General features: G+C 44.1%; 1 protein-coding gene across 1 annotated transcript in view; it reads right to left on the reverse strand.

Moving 5' to 3' along the window:
- Positions 1-15,145, reverse strand: part of VSTM4 (V-set and transmembrane domain containing 4) — a 115,886-nt gene that overhangs the window by 77,513 nt on the left and 23,228 nt on the right. The gene's annotated exons all lie outside the window — the stretch shown is intronic.

Consider the following 15,145-nt stretch of genomic DNA (forward strand, 5'->3'; position numbering starts at 1 on the left):
CTCCAACTCAGAGTCTCCTGCTAATGGGGATAAACGGACCAAGTCCAAACAGAATGGGGTCTGTCAAATTGGCTCATATCTTTCTGGTGCCCGAGCAATTAGTTATGGTATTTGTATTCAGTCCTTACTCTGTGCCAAGCACTGCATTAAGTGCTGGGTTAGACACAAATAGAGCTGATTGGACCCAATCCCTTTACTACAAAGGACTAACATTCTAAGTAGAACTAGGGGAATATGATTCCGAATCTCTAAAACTTTCTAAGTAGAACTAGGGGAATATGATTCCGAATCTCTAAAACTTGTCAGCAAGATATACTCTCCACTGCTAATACTGTTGACATTTCACATTAGACTTGGCCTTTAATTCATTCAGTCGTATTTACTGAGCACTTACTGTGCACTTACTGTTAAGTCACTCTCCGCGCCTCCAAATCCTTACTGAAGGTTCATCTCCTCCAAGTGGCTTTCCCCAACTAAATCCTCATTTCCTCTTCTTCCATTCCCATCTATGTCACCTTTGCATTTGAATTTGCAGCCTTTATTCACCCCTCCATCAGCCCCACAGAATGGCTTATTCATTCATTCAATAGTATTTATTGAGCGCTTACTACGTGCAGAGCACTATACTAAGCGCTTGGAATGAACAAGTCGGCAACAGATAGAGACAGTCCCTGCCGTTTGACGGGCTTACGGTCTGATCGGGAGAGACGGACAGACAAGAACGATGGCAATAAATAGAGTCGAGGGGAAGAACATCTCGTAAAAACAGTAGCAACTAAATAGAATCAAGGCGATGTACATTTCATTAACAAAATAAATAGGGTAATGAAAATATATACAGTTGAGCGGACGAGTACACTGCTGAGGGGATGGGAAGGGAGAGGGGGAGGAGCAGAGGGAGATGGGGGGAAAAGAGGGTAAAGCTCCGGAGAGGTGAAGGGGGGGTGGTAGAGGGAGTAGAGGGAGAAGAGGAGCTCAGTCTGGGAAGGCCTCTCGGAGGAGGTGAGTTTTAAGTAGGGTTTTGAAGAGGGGAAGAGAATCAGTTAGGCGGAGGTGAGGAGGGAGGGCGTTCCGGGACCACGGGAGGACGTGGCCCGGGGGTCGATGGCGGGATGGGCGAGACCGAGGGACGGTGAGGAGGTGGGCAGCAGAGGAGGGGAGTGTGCGGGGTGGGCGGTAGAAAGAGAGAAGGGAGGAGAGGTAGGAAGGGGCAAGGTGATGTAGAGCCTTGAAGCCTAGAGTGAGGAGTTTTTGTTTGGAGCGGGGGTTGATTGGCAACCACTGGAGTTGTTTAAGAAGGGGAGTGACAGGCCCAGATCGTTTCTGCAGGAAGATGAGCCGGGCAGCGGAGTGAAGAATAGACCGGAGCGGGGTGAGAGAGGAGGAAGGGAGGTCAGAGAGAAGGCTGACACGGTAGTCTAGCCGGGATATAACGAGAGCCCGTAACAGTAAGGTAGCCGTCTGGGTGGAGAGGAAAGGGCGGATCTTGGCGATACTGTAGAGGTGAAACCGGCAGGTCTCGGTAACGGATAGGATGTGTGGGGTGAACAAGAGAGACGAGTCGAGGATGACACCGAGATCGCGGGCCCGAGAGACGGGAAGGACGGTCGTGCCATCCACGGTGATAGGCAAGTCTGGGAGAGGACCGGGTTTGGGAGGGAAGATGAGGAGCTCAGTCTCGCTCATGTTGAGTTTTAGGTGGCGGGCAGACATCCAGATGGAGACCTCCCGGAGGCGGGAGGAGATGCGAGCCTGAAGGGAGGGGGAGAGGACAGGGGCGGAGATGTAGATCTGCGTGTCATCTGCGTAGAGATGGTAGTCAAAGCCGTGAGAGCGGATGAGTTCACCGAGGGAGTGAGTGTAAATGGAGAAGAGGGCCAAGAACTGACCCTTGAGGAACTCCAACAGTTAAAGGATGGGAGGAGGAGGAGGCGCCAGCGAAGGAGACCGAGAATGACCGGCCAGAGAGGTAAGAGGAGAACCGGGAGAGGACGGAGTCCGTGAAGCCGAGGTGAGATAAGGTATGGAGGAGGAGGGGATGGTCGACAGTGTCAAAGGCAGCAGAGAGGTCAAGGAGGATCAGAATGGAGTAGGAGCCATTGGATTTGGCAAGAAGGAGGTCACGGGTGACCTTAGAGAGAGCAGTCTTGGTAGAGTGGAGGGGACGGAAGCCAGATCGGAGGGGGTCTAGGAGAGAATGGGAGTTAAGGAATTCTAGGCATCGATTGTAGACGACTCGTTCTAGGATTTTGGAAAGGAAGGGTAGTAGAGAGATAGGGCGATAACTGGAGGGGGAAGTGGGGTCAAGAGCGGGTTTTTTTAGGATGGGGGAGATGTGGGCATGTTTGAAGGCAGAGGAGAAGAAGCCTCTGCCTTCCCCTCTAAGGCTTAGTGAATAGAGTAGAGGCCAGGGAGCCAGAAAGATCTGGGTTCTAATCCTAGATCTGCCACTTCTCTGCTCTGTGACTTTGACTTTCATTTCTCTGGGCCTCAGTCAGCTCATCTGTAAAATAGGGGTTAAGGCTCTGAGTCCCATTTGGGACCAGGATTATGTCCAATCCAATTTGCTTGTATCCACCCCAGCACTTAGTATAGTGCCTGGCTCATAGTAAGTGCTTAATAAATAACATTACTATTAGGAATATATTTATATATTAGTGTTCATATCTCCCTCTAGAGTGTAAACCCATTGTGGACAGAGAACATGTCTACCAACTCGGTTATATTGCACTTTCCCAAGCACTTAATACAATGCTCTGCACTCAACAAGCACTCAATAAATACAACTGAGTATTCTAGCCAAAACCACATTTTTCTACTGAAACATTATTTTCAAACACACACCACATCATGCTCAGTACAGTGCCTGGCACATAGTAAGCACTTAACAAATACCATTATTATTATCATTATTATCGTTTTCATCAACGATGGCATGTATTCAGCATTTACTGTGAACAGAGAACTTAGCTAAGCATTTGTAGCATGGAGAAGCAGTATGGCTTAGTGGAAAGAGCATAGGCTTGGGAGACAGGGACATGGGTTCTAATCCTAGCTTTGCCACTTGTCTCCTCTGTGACTTTGGGCAAGCCGCTTCACTTCTCTAGGCCTCAGTTACCTCATCTGTAACATGAGGATTAAAACTGTGAGAGCCCCCTGTGGGATAACCTGATTACCTTGTTTCTACCCAGCACTTAGAACAGTGCTCAGCACATAGTAAGCAGTACTCATGAGTAGCAGCGTGGCTTAGTGGTTAGAGCCCAAGCCTGGGAGTCAGAAGGTCACGGGCAGGGGTTCGAATACCGGCTCTGTCACTTGTCAGCTGTGTGACTGTGGGCAAGTCACTTCACTTCTCTGGGCCTCAGTTACCTCACCTGTAAAATGGGGAATTGATTGTGAGCCTCATGTGGGACAACCTGATTACCCTGTATCTACGCCAGCACTTAGAACAGTGCTCTGCACATAGTAAGCGCTTAACAAATGCTATAAAAAAAATACTCAACAAATACCATAACTATCGATTTCATCAAATATTATTTGGGTGAGTATACCACCACAGAGTTGGCAGGCACATTACCTGCCCATGATTAATCTACAGTGAAGAAGGAGCTTACAGTCTAGAGGGAGCTGCCCAAGGAAGACATAGTCATGAGAATAATTTCCTTTTTTCTTCACCATCCCACTTCCTTAACTTCACAGAAACAACTGTAACCCCCTTGCTCCTAGATTTAAAAAAAAATCAACTGGCAAACTGAAGCTGTAATTAAATAAGGTTTATTCACTGGGCAGAGACAGTCAAAATGTTTCTACTGTTTTCTTAATTTTCAAAGATTAGAACAAGCCCACTGGTATTTGAAATAACCCTAATTCATGCTCACACTAATGTGGAAACAGCTCTACTGCCAACAGTTTATCAAATACTCTGGAACACTCCAGGAATGAAATCGAGATGAGATTTAAAGTATGAAGCTGAATTTCAGACTGTGAAATTATGACTTCTTCTAATTGGCTTGTAAGACAGAAGAGGCTGTGTGTGTGCTCCCAAGTATCTAGGGTCATGGTCTAAATAATGGTATTTGTTATTTGTTAAGTGCTTACTATGTGTAAAACACTGTTCTAAACACTGGGGAGGGTACAAGGTGATCAGGTCGTCCCACCCGGGGCTCACAGTCTTAAAATCCCTATTTTACAGATGAGGTAACTGAGGCACAGAGAAATTAAGTGACTTGCCCATAGTCACACAGCTGACAGGCGGCAGAGGAGGGATTAGAACCCATGACCTTTGACTCCCATGCCTGTTCTCTTTCCACTGAGCCATGCTGCTTCTCAGTGCAAGGTCTACATGCAGTAGGTGCTCAATAAAAGCTGATATAATAATGTTGACATAAATTGAAGAGATGAATATCTAAAATTTTCAAATCTGAGGACACGGTCCCAGGTGGACTTTGGATTTCTGAAGATTTTTCACCGCACCAAGACTGAAAGCATTCAGTACTTGCCTTCACACTCATTGCATCCGTTCTAAATGTTTTCTGTTTGTCCTATCGGCGAAACAAGATGCCCTGAATGAAGGTGGCGTGGCTGACCCAGAATTTAATCGATGGCATTCACTGAGAGAACTCTGTGCACAGCACCGTACTGTTTGGTACAGTCTTCTAGAGTTTATCCTACTTGCAGAAAGAGATCATGTTATGAATTGTGTTGTATTAAGCACTGTGTGCCAAGCATTGTACTAAGCGCTAGGGTGGATACAAGCAAATCGGATTGGACACAGTCCCTGACCCACACGGGTCTCACAGCCTCAATCCCCATTTTACAGATGAGGTAAATGGGGCCCAGAGAAGTGAAGTGACTTGCCTAAAGCCACAGACCCCACAAGTGGTGGACCAGGTTTAGAACCCATGACCTTCTTACTCCCAGACCCATGTTCTATCCACTATGCCACACTGCTTCCCCATGCTGGTCCTTCAGACAAACCCACCATAGATTAATCCATTGTACTCATGGAGGGTTTGCTGTGTGCAGAGCACTGTACTAAGCAACTGGGGGAGTAAAATATAATAGAGTTGGGAGATGTATTTCCTTCCCACAGTGATCTTACAGTCTGGATTATGTCTGTTTATTGTTATACTGTAGTCTCCCAAGTGCTTATTTCAGTGCTCTGCATGCAGTAAATCCTCAATCAATTTGATTGACTGACTTGACAGATTACACAGGGAGACAGACACTAAAATATATTACGGATATATGCACATAAGTGCTGTAGGCTGGGTGATTCAGATATTCCAAACAAGCAGCGTGGCTCAGTGGAAAGAGCCTGGGCTTTGGAGTCAGAGGTCACGGGTTTGAATCCCGGCTCTGCCACTTGTCAGCTGTGTGATTGTGGGCAAGTCACTTCACTTCTCTGTGCCTCAGTTACCTCATCTGTAAAATGGGGATTAACTGTGAGCCTCACGTGGGACAACCTGATTACCCTGTATCTACCTCAGCGCTTAGAACAGTGCTTGGCACATAGTAAGCGCTTAACAAATACCAACATTATTATTATTATTAATTTAAAAGAGAATTATTTTTAACCTGAATAATCAATCCACTAGTGGTATTAATTGAGTACCTGCTTAATGCTAAGCAGTATACTTAAGGGCCTGGAAAAGTATCCCAGAAGAAAGATGAGCATTCCTTGCCCTTGAGTATCTTAAAATCTAATGGAGTCAGAGACAATAAAAGTATTGGCAAAGATTGGAACCAAGAGGAATAGCAAGGACACCATAGCAATCAGTCGAAATGTTGGGATGATTTGACTAATACAACAGATCTTTCCTGATAGTTAACCCAGATTGAGAAAAATAAACCATAGAGACCCTTTGGCTTTCAAAACAGGCCCAGTAGTAAGGTTACTGAAGTCTGAAAATTACCATATTTTGTTAGTTAATTGTATTTATTGATCAATTACTGTGTGCAGAGCACTGTACTAAGCACTTGGGAGAGGACAATGTAATAAATAAATTAAGACATATTCCCTTCCCACAGTGAACTTAAATAAACCAAAGATACCCTGGTTTGTGAAGGCTAATGGGAGAAGCAAATCAGGAGCTTCTTGGGGTGTCAAGAAAAATAAATCATAAGGGACAAAAACATTTGTGCGTGAACAGAACTGGATTCCTGTTGCTCACTGTGCTTTAAGGGTTACACTCGTTTTGTTATTGTTCTACAATTAAACTGACTAAGAAATTGACAACACCAGTCTTCTCAGTGATTATTATCAATGATGTAAGCTTACCTTTAGACTGTAAGCTTGTTGTGGACAGGGAATGTGTTTAGCAACTCTGTTCTGTTATACTCTCCCAAGTATCTAATATAGTGCTCTAAACACAGTAAGCACTCAATAAATATAATTGACATGTATTGACCACTTACTGTGTGCAGAGCATCGTACTAAGCGCTGGGAGAAGACATTTCAACAGAAGTGGTTGGCATGTTCCTTAACCACCAAGAGCTTACAGTCTAGAGGGGAAGACCAACATTAAAATAAATTATGTTTGGGTGCATAAATGGATTTTTAAAAAATCCATTCTCTGACTTTGTATACACTGATGTCTCCGCCAGCCAGACCCAAAGATTCCTTCATTAATAAACAAAAGGCAATTATCAAATCTGGTTCAGCCCTAAATTGGGACAGGGATTGTGTCCAACCTCATTTGATTGTATTCAACCCAGCGGTTAGTACAGTGCCTGGTGCATAGTAAGCATTAACAAATACCATTATCATTATTATTATTGTTACAGCCAAACAACTCAGATTTGATTTGAATGATTTAGACCATCCAGAATTCCTGTGTGGTGGACCATTCACTCAGTGGTATTTATTGAGTGCTTACTGTGTGCAGCATTGCCAAAACCATTCTGCTACTTCTGCCTGAAATGGGTGGACTGAGAACAGAGCTAAATCACAGTTTCAATTTTTATATAAAGCACCTTCTGGTACTTTCTCATTTCACCATGAAACCATCACCCATTTTTCGATAGACTAGAGAATCATCCTGTCCCTCAAAGCTTCTTAGCCCTGTTTGGTGAAATAGCTGAAAAATTAAGTGCTACGATATTTCCCTGCCATAAACATTTATGTGGATTTTACTGAGTGTTTACTTTGTGCAGAGCACTGTACTTAGCACTTGGTTGAATCTAGTGCTCAGCCCTGTCTCTGCTCCCCCTCTACCCCTCCCTTTACCTCCCCTCAGCTAAGCCTTCTTTTCCCCCCTTTCCCTCTGCTCCTCCCCCTCTCCCTTCCCCTCCCCTCAGCACCGTACTCGTCCGCTCAACTGTATATATTTTCATCACCCTATTTATTTTGTTAATGAGATGTATATCACCTTGATTCTATTTATTTGCTATTGTTTTAATGAGATGTTCATCCCCTCGATTCTATTTATTGCTATTGTTCTTGTCTGTCCGTCTCCCCCGATTAGACTGTAAGCCCGTCAAAGGGCAGGGACTGTATCTGTTACTGATCTGTACATTCCAAGCGCTTAGTACAGTGCTCTGCATATAGTAAGTGCTCAATAAATACCATTGAATGAATGAATCCACCACAATAAAGTTAGTAGACATTATCCCTACCTTCGAGAAGCCTATAATCTGCTGGGGGAGATCAATATTAAATATATCTATTACCAATAAGGGATGTGGTAAAGTGTAAGGATATGTTCATAAGCACTGAGGGGTGGGATGAGTATCAACATATTTAAGCTAAGGCAGCAAGATGAAAAATATCGCACATTTAAGAATTATTGAAAGAGTCAAGCCCATACCATATATCTCTCATTCAGGCTGTTAACCTAAAAATGCTATTATTAAGTGAAAAGGTAAGATTAACTCTATTGGGAATTGATACTTTAAATTCCATGGAAAGAAATTAACCAAATAATACCTTTGTCTCTAGAGATGCAGACAAGATAATTAGGGGTGAGATTTACTAACATTTAGCACTGCTGCTTAATTAAAAAAGCATACATCAAGGTACTGTCAACAGGTCTAGACATGGAAACAAATTGTCAACCTGAGTGCAGTTTAAACACCGCTAAAAAAAATGAATCCTTCGCTGTTGTGTTACCTCTTTGCAACACAGCCACCGTCCAATTATTTAGAGAGGAAAGAGACTTAATAGGGGAGCTCAGAGTAAGGTTCTAGTGGATGATAGAAGCCTGAAAGTGTTGTAAGCCAAAATTTGCTCCCTCTCACTCACAAATTTCCACTTGCTCACAAGTACCCTTGCACCCTGGCCAGCAGACCCTGACACTGCCTGGCCTATTTTATACACAATGGCAGGGGACAATTTTAGCCAAGGCAGAATTAACTGGGGCAGAATGAGGGCAGGTTTTTTTGTCTCTCTGAGATGGGTAAGTCTTGCCCCTCTGTGGGCAGGGAATGTGTCTGCTCATTATAGTATACTCTCCCAAGTGGTTACTACAGTGAGGGCTCGATAAATACACTTGAATAAATGAATGAATCATATACATTGGCCCTGAAGAGGACAGTGAGTGAGTTTTTTAGCTGACAAAATGGAAGGCTTTTTGTGGATCTAACCAACACAACCATTTTGGTGTGGAATGAAATGGCAGCTCGGGTGCTGAGGGATCTTGTCTTAAAATCCTCAATGATTCAAGCCTTTTTAAAAATTGACAGCTGTGGAAGGTCGTGGCTCCAGACTGAAATTTGACATTGGAAAGGTGAGTTCTCAATGCATTCTCTGCTCGGAAAACATCACCAGATTTGCAGCTTTGACTATGAATTGCTAGTCACAACACCCTGGGAAATCATTTTTCCACAGCTGCAGACGTGTTACCTGTTTCATCTTGGTCCCTAAATAATTAGTTCTGCTGCATCAGAGGGTGTTTCCCTGACAAAAGCATCCTGATGAACTGTTACAGGATCACTCTTCATCATACCTTTGAAACTTCTTTAGACTAAATGGCAATCACGTTGAGGTCAGGAATCATTTCTTCTAACTGCATTGGACCCTCCCACACACTAGGTATGGTCCTCTGAACTGAAACGTTACTGATTGATTCTCTAACTCCCTGGCATCCAAAAATATCAAGAAGAGGGCTAGGAATTGATAACCGTTTGGAAACCGGTTGGTGTTCCTCTTCCAAAATCAATTAATCAATCAATCAATTAAATGATGGATGTGCCTCAATTCTGAAATTTCCAGGTGAAGAAATTGCATGAGGGAATTGATTAGAGTTCTAGTGGTTTGCCGGGTAACACTCACATTCTCTCATCCCTGCCATATGTGTCCCCACTGGGGCACAGTGTGGAGAGCCAGCCAGGGATCGAGTGTAAGCCCGTCAGTGGGCAGGGATTGTCTCTCTCTGTTGCTGAATTGTACATTCCAAGCGTTTAGTACAGTGCTTTGCATATAGTAAGCGCTCATAAATACTATTGAATGAATGAGTGCGCAGGCTACAAAAAACGTTCTTTTGAAGGTTCAAGATCCATTTACGGATGAATTGACTGCCTCAGTGGAGAGACAATGCATCAGTAAAATCACCATCCCTCCAGAAGAAGATCAGCAATTGTTTTTGTCTGTTCGTCTCCCCCGATTAGACTGTAAGCCAGTCAAAGGGCAGGGACTGTATCTATCTGTTACGATCTGTACATTCCAAGCGCTTAGTACAGTGCTCTGCACATAGTAAGCGCTCAATAAATACTATTGAATGAATGAATGGTGTTTATTGAGTGCTAACTACTGTGTGTAGAGCACTGTACTAAGCACTTGAGAGCGCACAATAGAGTTGATAGGATCCCTTCTCTCAAGGAGTTTATAGCCTAGAAGGAAGAGATAGGAGTTATCAGTCAAGCCATCAGTTGGTGATATTTGAGTGCTTATGTAATGCTTGGGAGAGTACAATACAATAATAATAATGTTGGTATTTGTTAAGCGCTTACTATGTGCAGAGCACTGTTCTAAGCGCTGGGGGAATCAAATTAGCAGATACATTCCATGCCCTCAGCAAGCTTGCAATCTAGAGTTAACCAGTTTTCCAGTTTTCTAGATTGCATGGATACCCAGGCTCCAATATAAGGTCTTTGGCCTAAAGTTGAGTCGGAGAGCTTGTCCCACCCTTTCTTCCCCGCTGGTAAGAGCGCCGCAAGCTCAGGCCAGAGTCCATTCTAGGCTCGGTTATCCTCTCCCCAGACTTTCCCTTGGCTGGGAATCCATCAGTCAATCAATGGGGAATCTAGGGCAAAAAGAGGCATGGACAGCTTCAGCCCCAATCTGGAGAAGCTACAAAGATCTGTACTCCCTCTACTTCTCTGGAAATGGGGAAACTGTACCCCACTGGTTCTGTAGATCCAGTCCCCACTAGGACGTAAGCTCGTTGTGAGCAGGGAATGTCACTCAGCGTGGCTCAGTGGAAAGAGCACGGGCTTTGGAGTCAGAGGTCATGGGTTCAAAGCCCGGCTCTGCCACTTGTCAGCTGTGTGACTGTGGGCAAGTCACTTCACTTCTCTGGGCCTCAGTTACTCATCTGTAAAATGGGGATGAAGACTGTGAGCCCCACGTGGGACAACCTGATTCCCCTGTGTCTACCCCAGCGCTTAGAACAGTGCTCTGCACATAATAAGCGCTTAGCAAATACCAACATTATTATTAATGTTGCGTTGTACTTTGCCAAGAGCCTAGTATAGTGTTCTGCATACAGTAAGCACTAAATAAATATGATTGAATGAATTAATAGAGTGCAAGCCTACTGTGAGCAGGAATGTGCCTGCTTATTGTCGTAATCATAACAATGGTATATGTTAAGCACTTACTCTGTGCCAGGCACTGAACTAAGCACTGGGGCAGACTCAATAAATGCATTTGAATGAATGAATGAATGAACTATCATTCCGTGTTTACCTGTTTGCTTATAAAAAAAAAAGATGCAGTAGGGGAGGAAAAGGGGACATCCTGTAGTTTGCAAAGAAGGCACTTTAGCTCTTCAACTACCTTGCCAGCAGTGGGTGGGGCGAGGGGCATAAAGAGGGTGGAACAGGGATAATAATGTTGGTATTTGTTAAGTGCTTACTATGTGCAGAGCACTGTTCTAAGCACTGGGGCAGATGTCCCACATGAGGTTCACAGTCTTAATCCCCATTTTACAGATGAGGTAACTGAGGCCCAGAGAAATTAAGTGACTTGCCCACAGTCACACAGCTGCCAGGTGGCAGAGCCAGGATTCAAACCCATGCCCTATGACTCCCAAGACCGTGCTCTTTCCACTGAGCCACGCTGGATGTCCCACGGAGATGTTTCGCTTTCGAATTCTGCTTTCGAATCAGATAGTTGCGCTGCTTCATGCATTCACTTTGGGATTATGCCTTATGCTGTCGAGTTGACCCATAATGACACCGTGGACACATCTCTCCCAAAATGCCCCACCTCCATCTGCAATTATTCTGGTAGTGTAACCATATGGTTTTCTTGGTAAAAATCCGGAAGTGGTTTACTATCTCTTCCTTACGCGCAGTCAACTTGAGTCTCTGCCCTCGACTCTCTCTCATGCCTCTGCTGCCCAGCACAGGTGAGTTTTGACTTGTAGCAATTTGCCTTCCATTCTCTAGCCACTTCCCAAGCTATGGCATGGAATGAGTATGCCTCTGCTTGAGACTGGTAGAGTACTGGAAACTCTCCAGGTGGGATCCTGAGAGGGGCATACTCTATTGTTCTTTCCCAAGCACTTAGTACAGTCCTCTGCACATAGTGAGTGCCTAGTAATTATCATCAGTCCATTGGGGAGACAGTATTTCCCTTTCTGTCGCCTTTATGGATGCTTAGCTAATATCCCTCTCTTAGAGAAGCAGCGTGGCTCAGTGGAAAGAGCACGGGCTTTGGAGTCAGAGGTCATGGGTTCAAATCCCGGCTCAGCCATTTGTCAGCTGTGTGACTTTGGGCAAGTCACTTCACTTCTCGGTGCCTCAGTTACCTCATCTGTAAAACGGGGATTAAGACTGTGAGCCCCACGTGGGACAACCTGATTCCCTTGTGTCTATCCCGGCGCTTAGAACGGTGCTCGGCACAGAGTAAGCACTTAACAAATACCAACATTATTATTATTCCTCTTCTTCCCACTGGGAGAACTGGTTTAAAGATTAGCACAGCATTCATTAATTCATTCGTTCATCCGCTGGTTCCCCATGTACCCAGTGATCTGTATGTCCTCAGGTTCATGGTCACATCGATGTGGTCTCCAACTGTAAACTTAAAGAGGTTGATTTAACTTGCAGAGACCCCCAAAGATAGACACTTGGTAAGAGAAGCAGTGTGGCCTAGGGGAAAGAGCATAGGCTTGGGAGTCAGAGGAACTGGGTTCTAATAATAACGATGGCATTTGTTAAGCGCTTACTATGTGCAAAGCACTGTTCTAAGCACTGAGGGGGATACAAGGTGATCAGGTCGTCCCACATGGGGCTCACAGTCTTCATCCCCATTTTACAGATGAGGTAACTGAAGCCCAGAGAAGTGAAGTGACTTGCCCAAAGCCACAGAGCTGACAAGTGGCAGAGCCGGGATTAGAACCCATGACCTCTGACTCCTAAGCCCGGGTTCTTTCCACTGAGCCACTCTGCTTCTCTGATGCCTGCTTCATCACTTGCCTGCTGTGTGTCCTTGGGCAAATTTACTTAACTTCTCTGTACCTCAGTTACCTCAGCTGTAAAATGAAGAATAAGACCATGAGCCCTATTTGGGGCATGGACTATGTCCCACCCGATTAGCTTGTATCTTCCCCGGTGCTTAGCACAGTGCCTGGCACAAAGCCAGTACTTAACAAATACCATAGTTATTAATCATTAAAAGTCTTCTGAAAAGAGGTATAATGAGGTGATGGAATTTTACTTCTTCGTGCAAAACAAATGCTTACCTATTTGAGACAGGAAACTTTAAAACAAGCCAAATTATGCTTCTAGATAAGAGTGTACATATATCTTACTCTCCACTATTGAAATTGTTTGCTCCTTTACTTATGTAGCTCCTGCAAATATTTGCTAAGCATTTACTATGTGCCAAGAAATGAACTAAGTACCAGGGTAGATACAGATAATGAAGTTGGACACAAATCCCTGCTGTGGATAAGTAGAGAGAGCAGACTTCATAAGTCCGTTAAGTGATGCCCTCCAAGTGTGAGGAAATAGAATGGCCAGTGGCTTCCAAAAGCTAGCTAGAAAGCATGGTTTCCACCACTCAAGGTCAGACAGATCCACTGCTTACTCCCAGCCTGATGGGAAGAGGGTGATTTAAGCCTTCTATTTTTGATTTAACCCAGCTCTAATCCCACCTTCAAATTCTGTTCCATATTTCCCTCTGCTTTTGCTTTTGTTTTCTGTTTTTCTTCTCTGACTTCCTTCTCCATTTCAGTATTTCTGGACCTGCGGCACCTACTAGACAGAGGCCTCGGATCAGGCCTACTAACTTGATTGTGCTCTGCAAATCGTGTGTTATCAGGACATATTATTGATTAATGATTGAATGATTGAAACACGTTGTTGCAGTCCTCATGAGGGCAAAGATCCCACGTACTATACTCTTGCCCAAGCACTTAGCACAGTTTTAGCTACACAGTAAGAGCTCAATAAATTCATAATAATAATAGTGTTGGCATTTGTTAAGCGCTTTCTATGTGCAGAGCACTCTTCTAAGCGCTGGGGTAGACACAGGGGAATCAGATTGTCCCACGTGGGGCTCACAGAAAGCGCCAGTCAATTCATCCGATTGATTGATTGATTGATTGATTGATTCTGGTCTTGCTAGAGTCTTGTAGAAGAGAGGAAGCCAGGGTAACTGTGTTAGATGTGAATGGATGAAAATAGCGCAGCCTCTTTTATGGATATATCAAATTGCGAACTCATATCTAATTTTCTGTCTAATATCATTCACAGGTCTCAATTGCTTTTACAGCTTTCTAAGTTATTTTGCCCACTGAATATCTGCTTAAGATTACTTTCTCTTCAAATGTATTATTCTATTTTTCCAAATTGAATCACATTTTGTTATTTCCTGCCTGTGCTTCTTAACTGTTTGAACCCACTTTTATTGCTTTACTTTTCTTGCTGGCGTGAACAATATCTCCAACCTTATCTGTAAAGTTCACTGAAGTGACATAGGCTCTTCAGTATCATTAAAGATGTTAAGTGACACTGAACTTCACACTGAACACTGTGGTTTCCCCTGGCGACCTTCCCTACTTATTGTTTTATGGTATTTGTTAAATGCTTACTAGATGTCAAGCACTGTTCTAAGCACTGGGGTATAGGTTTATCAGGCCAGATATAGGCCCTGTCCTACATGGGACTCTCAGTCAAATAAGAGGGAGAACAGAAACTGAATCCCCTTTTTATTGTTGAGGAAAATGAGGCTCAGAGAAGTTAATCATCTTGCCCAAAGTCACACAGCAGCTATTTCATCATATAGCATTTACCAGCCATGATTTTTAAAGCATGTATCATGTATCTGTTCAAAAATGTCATAAGGCACAAGGATCTGGGGTTCTAACACAACCTATTTTGTGTTTCCCATATCAGATGGGTCCTACTTGCTTTATAGGCAAATTAGATGTTGGATGTTTTTTGTAATCCGTGCTCTTTATTGTACATGATTCCAATGCCATCTAGAGGTTTACCAAACTTCCATTCCTGTGATCCAGGTTGTTCCTTTTAATCTTCTTGATGTGTCTGTCCTAATGTCAAAGTACAATCTCTGTTTTGAAAATCCCTACCTTTTCAGCTTCACTCCACTCCACACTCTCCTCTCAGGGTCTCACCTGGAGTTTCCAGTACACTATCAGACTCGGCTATGAGAGAGAGATTCACGCAGAGGCCTACCCATCCCATTCCTAGCTTGGCCAGTGGCTAGTGAGTGGAAGGCAATGTGCTACAAGTCAAAACTCACCATGCTGGGCAGCAGCGGCATGGGAGAGAGGCGAGGGCAGCGACTCAAGTTTACCGCGTGGAAAGAGGCAGTGGTAAACCAATTCCGTATTTTTACAAAGAAAACTCTCTGCATCTACTAGCAGAATGATTGCAGATGGAGAGCGGGTTGTTCTGGGAGAGAGGTGTCCATGGTGTCACTATAGGTTGGAAACGACTTGACAGCATAAGACAA

This window comes from Ornithorhynchus anatinus, chromosome 3 (assembly GCF_004115215.2).
Source record: "Ornithorhynchus anatinus isolate Pmale09 chromosome 3, mOrnAna1.pri.v4, whole genome shotgun sequence".
Lineage (NCBI taxonomy): Eukaryota > Metazoa > Chordata > Mammalia > Monotremata > Ornithorhynchidae > Ornithorhynchus > Ornithorhynchus anatinus.